At 47.9% G+C, this 17144-nt stretch overlaps 1 protein-coding gene across 9 annotated transcripts in view; it reads right to left on the bottom strand.

Annotated features, from left to right (window-relative positions):
- The window catches only part of VTI1A (vesicle transport through interaction with t-SNAREs 1A), a 378702-nt gene that overhangs the window by 12501 nt on the left and 349057 nt on the right, over positions 1-17144 (bottom strand). The gene's annotated exons all lie outside the window — the stretch shown is intronic.

Here is a 17144-nt window from a genome sequence, read left to right as displayed (position 1 = left end):
AAGGCCAGGTTGGCTAATCAAACGGCAGCTTCGCAGGTGGGGGTGGGGAGCGTATGCGTGTGTGTGTGTGTGTGTGTGTGTGTGTGTGTGCGAAAGAGACATCACGCAGCTTTCTGGTTCTACAAATGATCCACGAGGAAACGAAAGACTCCACAGGATTGTCACACTGCCCTCCGAGAAATGCTTACTGCAAAGCTAAGGCGAATCAAATGGCTTTCTAGGCTCAGATAACCATGTAGCCTCTTTAAGTGATCAAGGGCCCCTTGCGAGCTTCTCTTTTTAATTTAAAAGGCGAGACAAGCCTCATTTTTTGCAGTGTTTCCTGTTAAAGTAAAAGACTCCAAGGAAACACATGTCAGTAAGGTACTTACCTGCACAAAAATACCTGGGGAAAAGTAAAACAGAGACTAAGGAAGAAAAGGATGGGATTAAGAAACAAGTGTCAAATGTGCAGCTTAGGCTGTGAAACCGTCATCTGTCACTGTGGCTCACGCTCCGTTACGCGAGGAGGAAACGTTACATTTGCTCCATAGCAAAAAAGATGGAAATGAGAAATATACAATGTACTCAAGGCGCCTGTTGTGCGTCTGTTGCTGGGCCTTTACCTCCAGGGATTCTACCTCCCTGGGCTCTGGCTGGGCTGCATGCTGATGGGGAACCAGCAACTCAGAAGGGGGACCAGAGTGGAGACACACGCTCCCAGATGCCTGCAGAGAGCTTCTGATGAGGTTGTTTCATAATTTGTTACCTCATTCGGAGAAAAGAGGTCGAACATCAGAATGCTTTGTTGAGAGTTTCAAAGGGAACCTAGGTCAAACAGCCGTGCCCACGCTCGCTCTCACAGAGCCGCACGGAAATAGAGACATAGGCTGGCTGGCAGTCTAGCCAGCTATCTGTCCAGCTTAAAACCCCACGGCAAACCCCATCCAACCCTCCTCCAAATACCAAGCAGCAAAAGGCCTGCTGCCCTACTCCAGTCACCAAACACTGGACATGGGTCTTCCATGGGGAGGAGCTGGGGAGATGAAGCTGGGCTCCCCACGGAACAGAGACCGCACACCCCTACTTTGTATCTTCACACACAAAAAATCTTTGCAGGGTATTTGCAGCCTTTTCTAGTTCCTAGATGGGTTTATTTCCTGGAAGGATGACATCAGGTTGTAGTTTTAGTCGGATTCCTCCTCACCCATCCCCTTCTTCTCCAAACCTAAACGGTTGAATGGAAACTGTCATATCAGACCAACCCACTCCCTTGTGGCCCCCTAAAAGGACGAGCTCTTTCTCCTCCTGACAGGTAACAAAATGATCACATTTGCTAACACGTCTTCTGCAAAACTGCCTTAGTGCCTCTGTCCACTCTCCTCGCAGGAGATGAATGGTCCACTTGGTCCTCATTTATCACGCAAGGCTCGGCTAAGATCTGTCTCGTTTAGTTCTTCCCTTCCCCACTAGAAAGTCTGTAATCCGACAGTAATTCTTCTGTGATGACAGCTAATTCAGACTTAACAGGCCATACTTACTCAAGAGGCAGGAAGATTCTCTGTCCCCCAAATAAATAAATAAAAACAGGACTTCATGGCTGATTATAGTGAGGCTAATTATGAACACTGAATGGTGCTACTTGGTGGTTCTGTTTAAAACCCAAATTGATTTTTCCCCCTTTTCTCTGGAAGGGACAGAAGCCTTCAGAACGGTCCCTACACATCCCATTTGCCCAAGTCACTGTCAAAATCTCTATTTACCACAGTCACCCGCATCGGACTTGCAAAGGAAATCAGCAAAATTGAAACTCAGCAGTGAAACAGATTAAAAGCACGAAAACTCTTTAAAATTCTGCCTTAAGTAATCTATAGTAGAGTGTCTCTTGTACAGCTTGGTTGACAACCATTTTATTTGTGGATTGAGGGCCCCAAGGCATCCATGATGCTAATTTAGAAAGGATTAACTGTGGGTGTTACTTGTTCAATCTGAGGCATGGTAAGAAATATGAATACACAGGAATCCCTAAATCCTCAGCTCTTCCCTAGCCTTCCTAATTGGGCTTCACCCCGTCCTTGGTGCACCCACAGGGCCTGGTGGCTTCCCCTCCACTGCCCACTCTGTTGTTTCCAAGGGCCCAACCTGTGTGGACTTCACCTCTACCACCCCAGCACATGGCACAGTCGCTGGCACACAGGTACTCAAAAGAGAACTGCCCAAAGAGTGATCATGAAAGAATGCAGTCTCTGGTAACTGTAATCTTCCATTCAAAGGAGAATGGAGAAGAAGTCTGTGCAATGAATTTGCAGGAAAATCTCAGAAAGTCTGCAAGGAAAAGGTTAAAGTTCAAAGTTGAAGCAAGCCCCGCCAAAGATGAAACTTCCTACCATCACGCCTTCTCAGCACTACTGGGTCTTCTCCCTGAAGCTAGAAGGAACTCCTGTGTGCTGGGTGGGGGCGGGGCGTCAGTAGGAAAGGGCATTTGCTTTCAAACCAAATGCTGGCAGACATTTGGGAGGAAGAGTAGAGGGGGATGGGGAAAGAGTTGGAACAGAGAGAGCTCTAAGTAAGCTTGACTGGCTGGGCCGTCCACCCAACTTTGGACCTCAAAGGAGTTGTGCAAATGTGATACCCCTCAGGACCAGAAAAGTGAACTGTCAGGGCATCTGGGTGGACAGGACTGAGCCAGTTTGGAAGGGGGAAATACAGGCTGGCATTGGTGGGCCCCATCTGTGAGGAAGCTTAGTTGCAATCGCAGCCAGGGGCTGCCGGCCTGTATTGCTGTAGGCAAAGCAGAAAGGAATGCAGAGTTTGGAGACAATCAGAAAAACCAGCCAGGCCAAGAGGTTCCCAGCTAGAGAGATGGCAGTGAAGGAACTTGGGGAGAAGCCCAAAGTAACTTCCTCCTAACTTTGGGCAAGGGGAGGGCTTTATGTTGAACTAGGTCTGCAGCAAGCCGTCTTAATCTCCCTTTTGAAAATGCAAAGTGTGTTTACCCAGTAAATAATTTAAGAAAGAATATACACTTGAAAGAAGACATCCATTGAAACAGCCAGGCTAAATTGCCTCCAGGCAAAAACTTGTGCATTTGCATGCTGCATTCTATTAAGTGAGCACACTGTGGCTTTAAAAGAATGCAGAGCCAGAATAAAAGGAATGTGGGCCCGAAACATCAAGGATTCTCCAAGTTTACATTATGAATCACAGTGCTGTTGATACAAGATGAATTAACCATTTACTTTGAGGCTGAACTCACAAAGTACTATTGAAAGTACTGATCCCCATGTGGAACTCAGGGAGCGGTTAATCTTTCCATTGCCAGTCTCCTCCCAGCCTGGAAACGAGCTCCTGCGTGTGGCAGCCGGAATCACAGAAGGCTGGTTCCAGTGCAGGGGGCAGGCGCGGCACCTGGCACAGTTCTCTGCTCTTGCTCGAGGAGCCCAGGAATTCCACTGGAACAGGCATTACGAGTGTTCTCCAATAGCCAGTTCTCCTCTACTTTCAGGCATGGACTGCACTCACCTTTTTTTTTTTTTTTTTGAGAAGGAGTCTCGCACTGTCGCCCAGGCTGGAGCGCAGTGGCGCAATCTCGGCTCACTGCAAGCTCCGCCTCCCGGGCTCACGTCATTCTCCTGCCTCAGCCTCCCGTGTAGCTGGGACTACAGGCGCCCGCCACCACGCCCGGCTAATTTTTTTTGTATTTTTAGTAGAGACGGGGTTTCACCGTGGTCTCTATCTCCTGACCTCGTGATCCGCCCGCCTCGGCCTCCCAAAGTGCTGGGATTACAGGCGTGAGCCACCGCGCCCGGTCTGCACTCACCTTAATGTTAGGCGTGGTCATGGAACTAGCTTTGGCTAAAGAAATGAGAGCAAAAGTTCTGAGTGTCACTGCCAGCTGGAGGCATCTAACTTCCAGTGTTTGTCTCTCTAGCTGGCTCTTCCTGCGGTTTTGATTTGGGGAGGGCGGGGCTGTATTGTTCCAGAGAGTACAAGTTATAGGATGGTGGTAACATCTTCTGCCTGGATCCTGCAGTCATTATGTAAAGGGCCACTGTCCTGGAGATGCACCTGGACTCGCAGTGGACTTGCATTAAGCCATTGAGGACTGGGGGTTGTCACTGCCGAATACCATAAGCTATTTTACCCTGAGTGATAGGCTACTGTCCGCCTCTCAGACAAGATGAGGCATCTGGCCAAGCCAAGAGAGGCTCTGGTTTCATGTATTTCAGAAGCTAAGGTATGATGAACACTGATAAGATTTTTTTTTTTTCCTTGAAGAACAGGTTTTTGCCTCTTGGTTTTCAAAAGCTGGGAACATTTTCTGACCTCTTGGTCACGACACTTTTCACTGAAGAATCAGGAGCTTCTTCCAGCCAATGCTCCTGTGTATTGATGAGTGATGATATCATGCATGAGGCCTCACCAGGCCTAGTCAGGCATCTGTTTCCTGTGTACAGGAGATCTACAGTGGCTGCATTCGTTTCCCTATTCCAAACAGCTGATGCTACCCCAGCTCCAGGGGTACAGCTGTGACTGAGGCTGAGATGGTCAGTATATTCCATGCCCCTGGCCATGGTAACTGGACCAGGAGCAGGCGTGACTTAAGTCCATCCAACAGAGTGGATCTCAGCAACTTTGCTTGAAATGCCAGGTCACCTGGACAGTTTGGTGTGTGGATGTCAGGCTGGATCCACTGCAGCCCTTTTGATTCATTGAGGGAAGCCGACCTAAGAAAGAAGTTGACCCACAGTGGGCAGAGAAATAGAACCCCAGTCCTGAAGACAGAGAACTTTAATTTTTAAATTTTTATTTTATTTTTTTGAGACGGAGTCATTCTCTGTCGCCAGGCTGGAGTGCAGTGGTGCGATCTCAGCTCACTGCAGCCTCCGCCTCCCAGGTTCAAGTGATTCTCGTGCCTCAGCCTCCCAAGTAGTTGGGATTACAGGCACCTGCCACCAGGTCCGGCTAATTTTTGTATTTTTAGTAGAGATGGGGTTTCACCATGTTGGCCAGCCTGGTTCCAAACTTCTGACTTCAGGTGATCTGCCCACCTCAGCCTCCCAAAGTGCTGGGATTACAAGTGTGGGCCACTATGCCAGGCCAACAGTGAACTTTTTTTTTTTTTTTAATCTAACCACCCTTTCTTTGGACTTTAACTTATATGAGAAAATAAACTGACTTTATTTTCCAAAGTCAGTTTGAATTGGGTCTTCTGTTATTTATGACCAAAAAGCATTTTTAGGTTGAGTCACCCTGATTCCAAAACCAGGTCCTTGATCTACGGCATATGTGCATTCTTCCCTCCTCTTCCAAGAGGCATTTCCTGGCTATGCCCCTCTCGTATTCTCCTATCTCCCTACGCATCTCTCTTTCCAGTACATTGACTAGAGTCCCCAGTAAAAAGTGGACCTTCCATAGTCCGAATTTCCTTTGTCTTTTGTATCCCTGATGCCTAACACACAGCTTGGCATAAATGTTCTCAAAACATGCTTGCTGAGTGAAGAAATGAGAGACTCTACCTACACATGCTCAGGGTCACGTGGTTACTGCTCTCCTGGTTTCTAAGGACTGCTTGCAGACAAGCACAGCTTTAGGACTTAGCTGTTAGCCACTGTCCCATTAAGGATGCCAACAGAGTCCCAACTCTTTTACAAGCCTGTATTCATTAGCTGGAGAGTGGCAGACACTTTACAGGTTCAGAGCAGCATCCTGTACCTGCCTTCCTGCCTGGCCGACTGGCCCTGAATAACGATGCCCCACTTTTGGGGTCTGACAGAACAGTAACAATTAGCATCCGTGAGAGCATGGGATAAATTCTGAGCAAAGGAGCCCGGATATGCTTCTCTCTAGGCCCTTCCCAAAACATGGGCCAAGGGAAAGCTCTTTAAATTCCATATCCAATTCAACGTTAGTATTCATCAGAAAGAAATGAAAACAGGAGTAGGAGAAACAGTTAATTGTCATCTGCCTCAAACACTCACTTTAATTGGAAGAGTTATTTTCAGAGCTGGGGACATGTTTGCCTCTGAGCTAGAGCTGTGTGGTTATCATGCTGCCTAATAATGCCCATCTTGGGTCTTCTATGTCCTGCATCTCTAGGAGGAATCCTCAGCCCCATCCCAAGAATTCAGGGAGGCTGATCCCACTCTGATTCCACAGGTGGGCATATGACCCAGGCAGGCCCAGCCAATTACAGCTCTCTAGCTCTTGCACTACCATTTGCTCAAGGATTGGTCTGCCACTCAAGCCAGATGGAGTTCCTCTTGGGATTCTTCCTGGAAAGTCAAGAAAAAGATACTGTCTTTACTGAGATTGACTGTCAGGACAGTGAGAACCTGGAGCTGCCAAGGACCATGCTTACTACCGTACCGGACGAGGCTGCCTGAAAGAAGCCGACACCAGAGGAATGCAGAGCCGAGAGATAAGGAAAAAGTGATGGATTCCTGAAGACATATTTGAACCCCTGCTTCCTGCTGTGTGCCTGAAACCTGAAGAGTCATACTTTACCTTCCCAGTTACAGGAGCCAAACAATTCCCCATTGACTGGAGCAAGTATGGTTGGGGATTCTCTCACTTTCTTTCTTTTTTTTTTTTTTTTGAGATGCAGTCTCGCTTTGTCACCCAGGCTGGAGTGCAGTGGCGCAATCTCAGCTCACTGCAACCTCCACCTCCCGGGGCCAAGTGATGCTCCTGCCTCAGCCTCCTGAGTAGCTGAGATTACAAGTGCTGCCACCACGCCCAGCTAATTTTTGTATTTTTAGTAGAGATGAGGTTTCGCCATGTTGGCCAGGCTGTTCTTGAACTCCTGACCTCAGGTGATCTGCCCACCTCAGCCTCCCAAAGTGCTGGGATTACAGGCATGAGGCACTGCGCCCGGCCTCTTACTTTAAATCATACTGATTGTACTGGATTGAACAGTGTCCCTGCAAATTCATGAGGTTCCACCTGGAACCTCAGAATGTGACCTTATTTGGAAATAGGGTCCTTTTTATTTTTTATTTTTAAGAGACAGAGTCTTGGCCTATTGCCCAGGCTGGAGAGCAGTGGTGCAATCATAGCTCGCTGCAGCCTTAAACTCTTGGACTCAAGTGATCCTCCCACCTCAGCCTCCCAAGTAGCTGGGACTACAGGCATGCACCACCGCACCTGGCTGATTTTTAAATTTTTTGTAAAGAGAGGGTCTCACTATGTTTCCCAGGCTGGTCTTGATCTCCTGGCCTCAAGAGATCCTCTTGCCTCGGCCTCCCAAAGTGCTGGGATTACTGTCACGAGCTCCATGCCGAGCCACCACCATGCCCAGCCTGGAAAGAAGGTCTTTGTGGATGTGATTCATTAGAGATCTTTATTTTATTTTATTTTTTTGAGACAGAGTTTCACTCTTGTTGCCCAGGCTGGAGTGTAATGGTGTGATCTTGGCTCACTGCAATCTCCGCCTCCCAGGTTCAAGTGATTCTGCTGCCTCAGCCTCCCAAGTAGCTGTGATTACAGGCGTGTGCCACCATGCCCAGCTAATTTTGTATTTTTAGTAGAGATGGGGTTTCACCATGTTGGCCAGGCTAGTTTCGAACTACTGACCTCAGGTGATCCTCCTGCCTTGACCTCCCGAAGTGCTGGGATTACAGGCATGAGCCACCACACCTGAACTTCATTAAGGATCTTGAGAGGAAATCATTCTAGATTTAGGGTGGCCCTAAATCCGATGACTGGTGTCCTTAAAACAAGAGAGGACAAAGAAGGGCACGTGAAGATGGAGACAGAGACTGGAATGATGCTGCCACATGCCAAGGAATGTTGGGCCACCAGAAGCTGCAAGAGGCAAAGAAGAATTCTTTCTTACACTTTTGGAGAGAGCATCGCCCTGTCAACTCCTTAACTTCAGACTTCTAGTCTTCAGAACTATGAGAGAATAACTGCATTTAAGCCACGTTGTTATGGCAGCCCTAGCAGCCCTGCAAAATGAATACACTGAGTGCTCGGATTCAGACCAGCATATGGAGCTGGTGATCTTATCTTGGGTTTCGTGATGACTGTTTTCCATGTCTCCGCCTTCTTCCCCATGGCTGCACTGCACATTTACTGTGGATCTACACTAAGTCCTCCTCCAAAGGACAGGTCAGTCCCAGCCGAGTTCACAGAAGCTTTGCAAGCAGCTGTGGGGCTCACAGTCTTCCGAAGCTGTTGATTCTTACATCTCAGAATAAGAATTTCCATTCATGAGCAGAGCAGGAAGTTTCCTGAAGCCATGTGAGATAAGGGGACTGAGGGGGCATGTGCCACAACACTCATTTCACAAAACTCCTGCCTCTGGAATAGGCCATTTAAAACAGGAGGAAGGCCAGGTACAGGGGCTCATGCCTGAAATCCCAGCACTTTGGGAGGCTGAGGCGGGAGGATTGCTTGAGCTTAGGAGTTTGAGACCAGCCTGGGCAACATAGAGAGACCCTCATCTCTGCGAAAAATTAAAAAAAATTAGGCAGGTGTGGTGGCATGTGCTTGTGGTCCCAGCTACGAAGGAGGCTGAGGCAGGAGAATTGCTTAAGCCTGAGGGTGAAATCGCAATGAGCCACGATTGCACTGCTGCATTCCAGCCTGGGCGACAGAGCGAGACCCTATCTCAAAAATAAAAAAAAAAAATAAGCCCGGGCATGGTGGCTCATGCCTGTAATCCCAGCACTTTGGGAGGCAGAGGTGGGCAGATCACTTGAGGTCAGGAGTTTGAGACCAGCCTGGCCAACATGGTAAAATCCCATCTCTACTAAAAATACAAAAATTAGCCGGGTGTGATGGCAAGTGCCTGTAGTCCCAGCTCCTCGGGAGGCTGAGGCAGGAGAATCGCTTGAACCCGGGAGGTGGAAGTTGCAGTGAGCCAAGATCTTGCCACTGCACTCCAGCCTGGGTGACAGAGTGAGACTCTGTCTCAAAAATAAAATAAAATAATAAAAAAAAAAAGAGGAAGAAAACTAGATGCTATCTCTGGGCCAATCTACCAAGCCATCATCAGTCATTAGTAGCCCCCATTGGCTAACATCAATTTAGGTGTAGTCAGTCATCCGAGAGACCTGAGGGACTGGGACACAGAGGGGATGAGTTTTGATGGGCAGGGAGATGAGCACTTTCTCCAGCAAGGAACTGAGGAGCCAGAGCCACTCCCTGAGCCCTGGCATATCTAGATTAGGTCCTGAGTGAGGACTAGAGTCCCTTTGCCCTGTTTCTAAATTTTTCTTAATACTTAGTTTAACAGGAATCAGCATACTCTGTCTGTAGAGGGCCAGATAGTCAGTATATTAGTGTGCTAGGGCCGGCATAACAAAGTCCCACAGATTGGGCGGCTTCAACAACAGAAAGTTATTGTCTCCCAGTTCTGGAGGCCAGAGGTCCAAGGTCAAGGCATCGGCAGGGTTGGTTCCCTGACCAAGGTCAAGGTGTCGGCAGGGTTGGTTCCCTGAGAGAGCAGTGAGAGAGTCTGATCCATGCCGCTCTCCCAGCTTCTGGTGCGTTGTCGGCTATCTTTGGGGTCCCTTAGCTTGTAGAGGCATTCCCTCATCTCTGCCTTTGTTTTCACAAGGTGGTATCTCTGTGTGAGTGCCTGTGTTCAAATTTCTCCTTTTAATAAGGACACCGGTCACATTGGCTTAGGGCCCCCCCCCTTCCCGTACCTCATCTTAACTAATTTCATTTGCAAAGACATTATTTCCAAATAAAGTCATATTCTGAGGTACTAGAGGTTAGCACTTCGACGTATAAATTAAGGTGACAGGCTGCAATTTAACCCATAACTAAACATTTTAGGCTTTGGGGACTACACAGTCTGTCACAACTACTCAACTTTGTTCTCGTAGTGTAAAGCAGCCAGTGACATATGTCAATGAATAACCATGGCTGTGTTCCAATACAATCTTTATTTACAGACACTAGAATCTGAGTTGTATAATTTTGAATCTGTATAATTTTCACATGTCAAAAATTCTTCTTTTGAGTTTTTTTCAACCATTTAAAAATGTAAAACTATTATTAGCCCATGGCTAAAACAGGAGGAAGGCTGGATATAGCCCGCTGTCTGTGATTTGCCCACTCGTGATCTAAAAGCTAAAAGCTACCGGCTGGGCACAGTGGCTCACGACTGTAATCTCCACACATTGGGGAGGCTACGGTGGGAGGATAGCTTGAGGGCAGGAATTTGAGACCAGCCTGGGCAACATGATGAGACCCAAGTCTCTACAAAAAGTGAAAAAAAAAAAAAAAAAAAAAAGCCAGGCATGCTGTGGCACACCTTTAGTCCCAGCTACTCTGGAGGCTGAGGTGGAAGGATTGCTTAAGCCCAGGAGTTCAAGCCTGCAGTGACCTGTGATCGCACGACTGCACTCCAGCCTGGGAGACACAGCAGGACTCTGTCTCAAAAAAAAAAAAAAAAAAAAAAAAAAAATCTAAAATCTACCTAGGGCGGCCCTCCCTGGTTGAATTATGTGGTGGTCTTGGACAAGGCATGAGCTGCACAGACAGGTCTGGCAGGTCTGGCTGAAGTCCCTCTGAAGAACAAAGGAAACACAGAGTCCCTGCCCTATGGGAACTTATGGTGTCACAATGAGCAATCAATGAATGACAGAAGCCTCACGACAAAGGCCACAATTAGAGTAATGCCAGGGCTGGGACAATGTGTTGTGCGCCCATAATCTGGTATTTACCTGGGGTGACCTAGAGCAAGTCACCCCATGACATTTGGGTTTCAGTTTCTTCCCAAACAAAATCAGCCAACTCACCAACCAAGCTCATTAAAGATTTTAAAGCACTCTGAAAAGCTCTTTACATGTGTGTGCAGTTGGCAAATCATTCTGTAAAAGGAGATGGTATTTCAGGAAGGGTGAGAGGCACTGGTTGTCAGAGGCTGGAGAGGCTGCCTAGGAAACTTCCAGTGGCTGGATGGGAAGGTGGAGGCAGGAATCCAGGAAGCTGCTGCTTTCCAAGCCTGCCAGGCTTCTGGTTCCCACAGGCTGGTATCCATCTGGGCCTCATGCTGACAGTCTCCCGAGCACAGCCGAGCCTTCTCTCCCATAAACATCAAAAGGGAGGGAGGGCATCGCATTGGCTGGCTCGGGGATACCTTCCCAGCCTGGGAAGGCAGCCAACAAGTACCTGTCAGAGCCCACTGATAAGTCCGATGGGTTTTGATCAGTAATGTGTAGTTACATTGCACTCTACGTTGCCAAATGTGTACAGCAAATTTCAGCCTGGGCACCATGGCCACTGCCATTCTTAAATGTGGACTTGACAATGGCAGGGGGCCTGCAGAGCGGCTTTGCTGGCTGCAGACTCCCAGATAGGATCAAGGCAGCTCGCTTCAATCAAAGGGCTTGGAAAGAACTTGAAGAGAATTAAATAAGGATGTTCTAGAAATGCAAGGTATATTTAACTCCTCACAGGTCTGTAGATGGCTAGACCTGGAAAAGGCCTCCACGCCCTAGTCTAAATTCTTCATTTTATTTTATTTTTTTAAAGACAGGGTCTCACTCTGTCGTCCAGGCTGGTGTGCAGTGGCACGATCACAGCTCACTGCAGCCTTCACCTCCTGGGCTCAAGTGATCCTCCCACCTCAGCCTCCTGAGTAGCTGGGATTACAGGCACACATTACCACATCTGGCTTAGATTCTTCATTTTAGAGTTGAGGACACTGAGGCCGTGAGAGGGGAAGAGATATGCCCAGGGTCAGCCATCTGGGGCACAGCCAGGCCTTCCGGCCCCAGGCCTACTCTTGTTTCACCATCACACTCTTTCTCATTCAAGTGGCCACTGCCTCTCACGGTGTCTGTACGTGACGTGACGGCAACTCAAACCCATCAGTGGCCCCACCTCTTCATGAGCCCAACCCAAACCCACTTCTCTCTAAAATGAAGGAGGAGGCTGGGTGCAGTGGCTCATGCCTGTAATCTCAGCACTTTGGGGGGCCAAGGCGGGTGGATCACTTGAGATCAGGAGTTTGAGACCAGCCTGACCAACATGGTGAAACCCCATCTCTACTAAAAATACAAAATTAGCTGGGCATGGTGGCACATGCCTGTAATCCCAGCTACTTGGGAGGCTAAGGCAGGAGAAATGCTTGAACCCAGGAGGCAGAGGTTGCAGTGAGCCGAGATTCAACCATTGCACTCCAGCCTGGGCAACGAGAGCAAAACTTGGTCTCAAAAAATAAAAAAATAAAAATAAATAAAATGAAGAGAGGGCATGGGATGACTGGGAAAAGTGGCCCCCAACTCCAGGCCAAGGCTGAAGTGGGAAAAGAAGAGTAACATTAGAAGGTAGCTTTTTTCCTAAAACCAAGATTACTCAATTTCGAGGCTGCCCTTTTCCCTGAGAATATGCCCTTTCCACTGTTTCAGTGTCAAAATGTCCCTTGTTTTATGGAGTGATGATGACAGTAGATGGCAGGGCTTTTCCCCAGTGTCCTTCTTTGGACATTGGAAATGTACTCGCCCTTGGAAATTACTTTCTCTTACTTGGCAAAATAAATAGTGGACAATCTTCCAATAGGCCTGTACTTAAAAAAAACAAAAAGGTCCATTCTAAGAAATCTGAACGTCTGTAAAGCATGGGGCTAGAAAATCCCACCTGGCTCTACTCTTTGGTGATTCTTCTAGAGAATGCGGCTGCAACAACATTTGCTGCAGTGAGGACAGCTGCAGCCATGGCAGCAGGGATGCCTGCATGAGCAGCATCCCTGGGCTTTACTCCAGGCCAGGCGCTGTTCTGGCATTTTATACACTGTGCCTGAACCCTCACAACAACCCTATGAGCTGGGGCCTATTATCATCCCCATTTTTACAGAGGAGATAACCGAAGCCTCAACCCACTTTTCCAGCCTTGTCTTCCACCACCGTACGGCACACAGATCATTATTTATACAACCGTGTGTCTTAGAATCTTTACTAGATTCTCTTTGGTTCCTTGACGGAAGAGTTTTGGACATCTTTCTATTACTTTCTATAGACACAGTCATTGAGTACACAAACTTATTTTTATGTTTATTTTTTGAGACAAGATGTCCCCCTGTTGCCCAGGCTGGAGTGCCGTGGCACTGCTCACCACAGCCTCAACCTCCTGGGCTCAAGTAATCTGCCTCAGCCTCCCAAATAAGCTGGGACCACAGATGCATGCCACTATGCCTGGCTAATTTAAAAATTTTTTTAGTAGAGATGGGTCTCCCTATGTTACCCAGGCTGGTCTCAAATTCCTGGGCTCCAGCGATTCTCCTGCCTCGGGCTCCCAAAGTGTTGGGATCACAGGGGTGAGCCACCACACCCAGCTGCAAGTTTATTTTTGTTGGTGGTGCAGGGCACTGATTTAACCAAAGTCAACCGATTCTTCACTTAGTGCCTAATGTAAACACACAGTACATTACTAAGGTAATATTCATTTTATTCTGCAGCATATTTCACCAGCTTTCTTCAATCACTGGCACATTGCCTGTTTTCTTTCAGCCTTTTAAGGGGCTTAATTTATCTCTTCTAGGTAAATGCGTGATCACCTGATCCCTCACCAAAGAGTATGAGACAGAAAGAATGGCAAGTGTTCTCTGGGAGCTGTCAATGACCTGGTACCACACGATTTTTTATTTTTACATAACATATGGGTGAGGGGATACACTATAGAAAGATTCAGGTCTGCTGAAGATTTAATGTAGTGGATCTGTTGGAATAGAGTTCTAGACAGAAAGAAAATCAGATGGAAGAACTAGCTAGACTCACTGTACGAATCTGGGAAACAACTACGGGTCCTTGAGTTTCCCCATCCGTGAAATGGTAATAAAGGAAGCTCTCCCAAGTATTTTCTGCAAGGGTTTATGAAGAGCAATATAACTTCCAGACAGTCTTAAAAAGAAAGTATCTTTTTCTGGTTTATTGCATACAAGATGTCATTGAATCTTTATAATTATGTTATGTATTAGGACCTAGATCTGATGGCTCAGGCCTACCCAGGGAAAAGGCCAGGCCCACTCCAGAGGTGGCTGAAAGGTCTCAGCCCAGGGCAGACGTGATTGGTGTCTGGGACAGGATGGCCCCTCCCCAACCCCCAGCTTTAAGTACTCCTCACCCTCCCACCTCCTGCTGGCCATCCTGGGATGATCTGCTTGAGAAGGTTCTCCACCCCCACTGGGTCCTAACCCTTTATTGAGAAGCAAACTTACTGCTCTCCTGAACTAGGAACCCACCAAGCTCTTTTCTGAAGGTCCCTCATCCTTTTCAGCCTCCAGAGAAGCCACATGCTACATTCACGTGGAGGTTGAGCAACCACCCTCATTTTTGGAGCCAAACTGCTTGGATTCGAATCTAGGATCTACCACACACCAGTTGTACAGCATTGGTTAAGTTACTGCATTCCTTCTCTGAGATTACATCCTCTTGACTGTTTTAGTGTGAAAATGAAAATGTTCTTTATTTATGCAGTGATAGTAGGAGAAGATGTCCCAGTGTCTTTCCTTGGACATTAGAAATGTAGTCTCTCATTGGAAATTACTCTTTCTTACTGGGCAAAATAAAGAGTGAACAATCTACCATCAGGTCTCTATGAAGGAAAACAGTACCAATAGAAGGAATTGGCATGCTCCGAAGAATCAACGCTCTGCTTTCCCTCTATTGGTAAAATGGGGCCAATAATAGCAGCATTCTGTTAATGAATTACATTAATAAATAAATGGCTTAATTCAATGTGAAGTGCTTAGATCAGTGCCTGGCCAATGGTAATTGCTCAATAAATAACTATAGGAACTATTATTACTCCACTCCTATCATACTCACCCATCTCCCCACATTAGTTCTTGAAACTCCTCCTTGTCTGGCTGTACCCCCTCATGCAGGCAGCCTCCTGCCTCAGATGCCTTGTTCTGAAAGCCTACAAATCCCTTCTCAGATTCCTGCAGATGCCCAGGGCTCAACAGGGCACATCTGGCCTTGGTCCTGATTAGCTTGGATTGTCCGGTCCAGGCTGAGCTACTCACCTGGAATCCCTGCCTTCAGCTCTTCTGTGGCTCCGTGAGCTTCCCTGGGGATACCTGTTGACTGCCAAGATGCCTCTCCTGGAACATATTGGTGAAGACTCGGCTGCCTTGGCTTTTGTGATGGGCTTTATTTTCCTCTAAGATCTGACATTCGATACTTACCACTTAATAGTCATTTATTTAACAGCTTTTTCTTTCCTGATGTCAGGAAGGAAAAACATTTTGGCAGAGGCTTATCAGCCACCTGCATCTCTGTCAACTCTTGAGGGATGTGGTTATGTTTTCTAGATCCTAACATCAGAACTCTCTCTCTCTCTAACATCAGAACTCTTTCTCTGTCTCTCTGGGCTCCAGGGCCACTGCTCCTTGTCTAGTCCCCCCAGCCCAGGTGGAGGGGTGTCCTGTTGTGGCTAAGCCCTGGGCTGCTCTGTTTTCTTAGTTGGACACTGAATGAGACCTCTGCAGTGTGTGCTGTCTGTTCAAACTTGTGATATCTCCTTCATAATCTTAAACTGACTACACGTACCCCAAAGCAGCATTAATCAGATCTGAGCAGGTGAACTCTGGGTTAAGAACGCCTTCCCCGAAGGCTCATTAACGATAAGCAGGATGGTTGACTCATAGTTCTTAGGCTGGGAGGAGGGTGGGGTGGGGTAATGATCAGATAACAGAGCCCCTAGGTTTGTGCAGGTGAAGCCACATCACCTGCCAGCTTGGGAAGACATATCCTTCTCTCTAACCAAGGAAGAAAGTCCTGTGAGGGTGGGGGAGATCCGGTCTGCAGGCTGTAGGCATCAGGGGCAGGGACTGGGAGAACAGGGGCATCTGCCCTTTTTCTAAAGCGAGGGGTTGCTGCTGACTGCTGCTGGGACTGAGACCTTCTGATTTGCCAAGATAAGCCAGAAATGGTGTTCTCTTTGTGAAATCTCCCAAGTTTTAAATATTGGCAACTAAGTCAGTTTTCCAAAACACTGGATGGCCAAAGAAAGCACATCTGTGGGGTAGACTCACCCTGTGGGCCTTCAGTCTGCGACCTCTGACTAGTTATTAAGGAAGAAATTAAAAGGAAGAGGGAGTGGTGGTGAGCTCATCCCTGCCTTACCCTCCTGGAGATTCCCTTGGAGGCAGGAAAAGCCCAGCCCTCCTGACCCCTGCGGCTCTCAGAAGCCTGAAGTGCAGCCTCTGTGGCAGCATCAATAACCAGGGTCTACACTGAGATCATCCAACTTAGCCCATAACCGATTCCTAACCATGGAGTCAAAGGCCAGGGAGGGGTCAACAGGAGCCAGAAACCAGCCTGTGCGCGCCTCATGGACTCTCAGGAGAAGCATAAGCAGAGGTCAGGGCTGGACCACACATCTGCAGCCCCCTGACCTTGGCATGGTCTGCAGCACGTGGCTGGAAAAGCCCAGCTGGTGACTCTTGGGGAGGATGGTGTGCATTTTCTATGCAGCGTGTTATAGGTCAGGAGGCCTGGAATGGGAAAGCCAGAGGTCTCTCTTGGAGGGTGAGGAGCAAAGGCAGCCTTGAAGGGTTGCCTCTACCTACAATTTGCTGTGTGATCTTCCGGAGAACAAATAGTGCCTCAGTTTATCCATCTTTAAAATGGCAGTAAACATATGAGAACCCAGCACCCTTGAGGATGGGCACCGAGAACCGTATTTGTGGATTTGATAAAGATAAAGAAAACGAGTTGCCAAGGAGTAGTGTGGCCTTTGATCACTCTCTCAGGTCCTGTATTTGGCAGCAATAAGTAGGAAAATCACCCATGAATTAGGAGGGATCGTCATACAGACTAAGTCAAAAGGCAGCCTGCGTCTTGCAAAGACAGAGTGACCTTTCACTCTGTCATTCTTTGGGGACACTCCCTTCAAGCTCCCTGGCCTTAATTTTCACAGATGAGGCTGATATCTGACCCCCTAAGTAGTTACTAGACAACACGATGGCCCCTAAGTACCAATAATAAGGTGTTTCCACTCCAGGTCCTCAGCAAAGGGAACAACCTGAAATTCTCTCCTGTGGAAGACGTGTTGAAAGCCCAGCTGAGAGACAGTGTTGGCTGAGGAGCCTAGTGAACTGGGGTCCACCTCTCCTGCTGGAGGCTCTGAGGTCGACCCTGGAGCAGCGGAGCCCCCTGAGGGTCCCACCTGCACAGCGTTGCTTTGGTTCACAGCCGCAC

Source organism: Pongo abelii, chromosome 8 (assembly GCF_028885655.2).
Source record: "Pongo abelii isolate AG06213 chromosome 8, NHGRI_mPonAbe1-v2.0_pri, whole genome shotgun sequence".
Lineage (NCBI taxonomy): Eukaryota > Metazoa > Chordata > Mammalia > Primates > Hominidae > Pongo > Pongo abelii.
The sequence above is the reverse complement of the archived record's forward strand: the minus strand, read 5'-3'. Positions and strand labels throughout refer to the sequence as shown.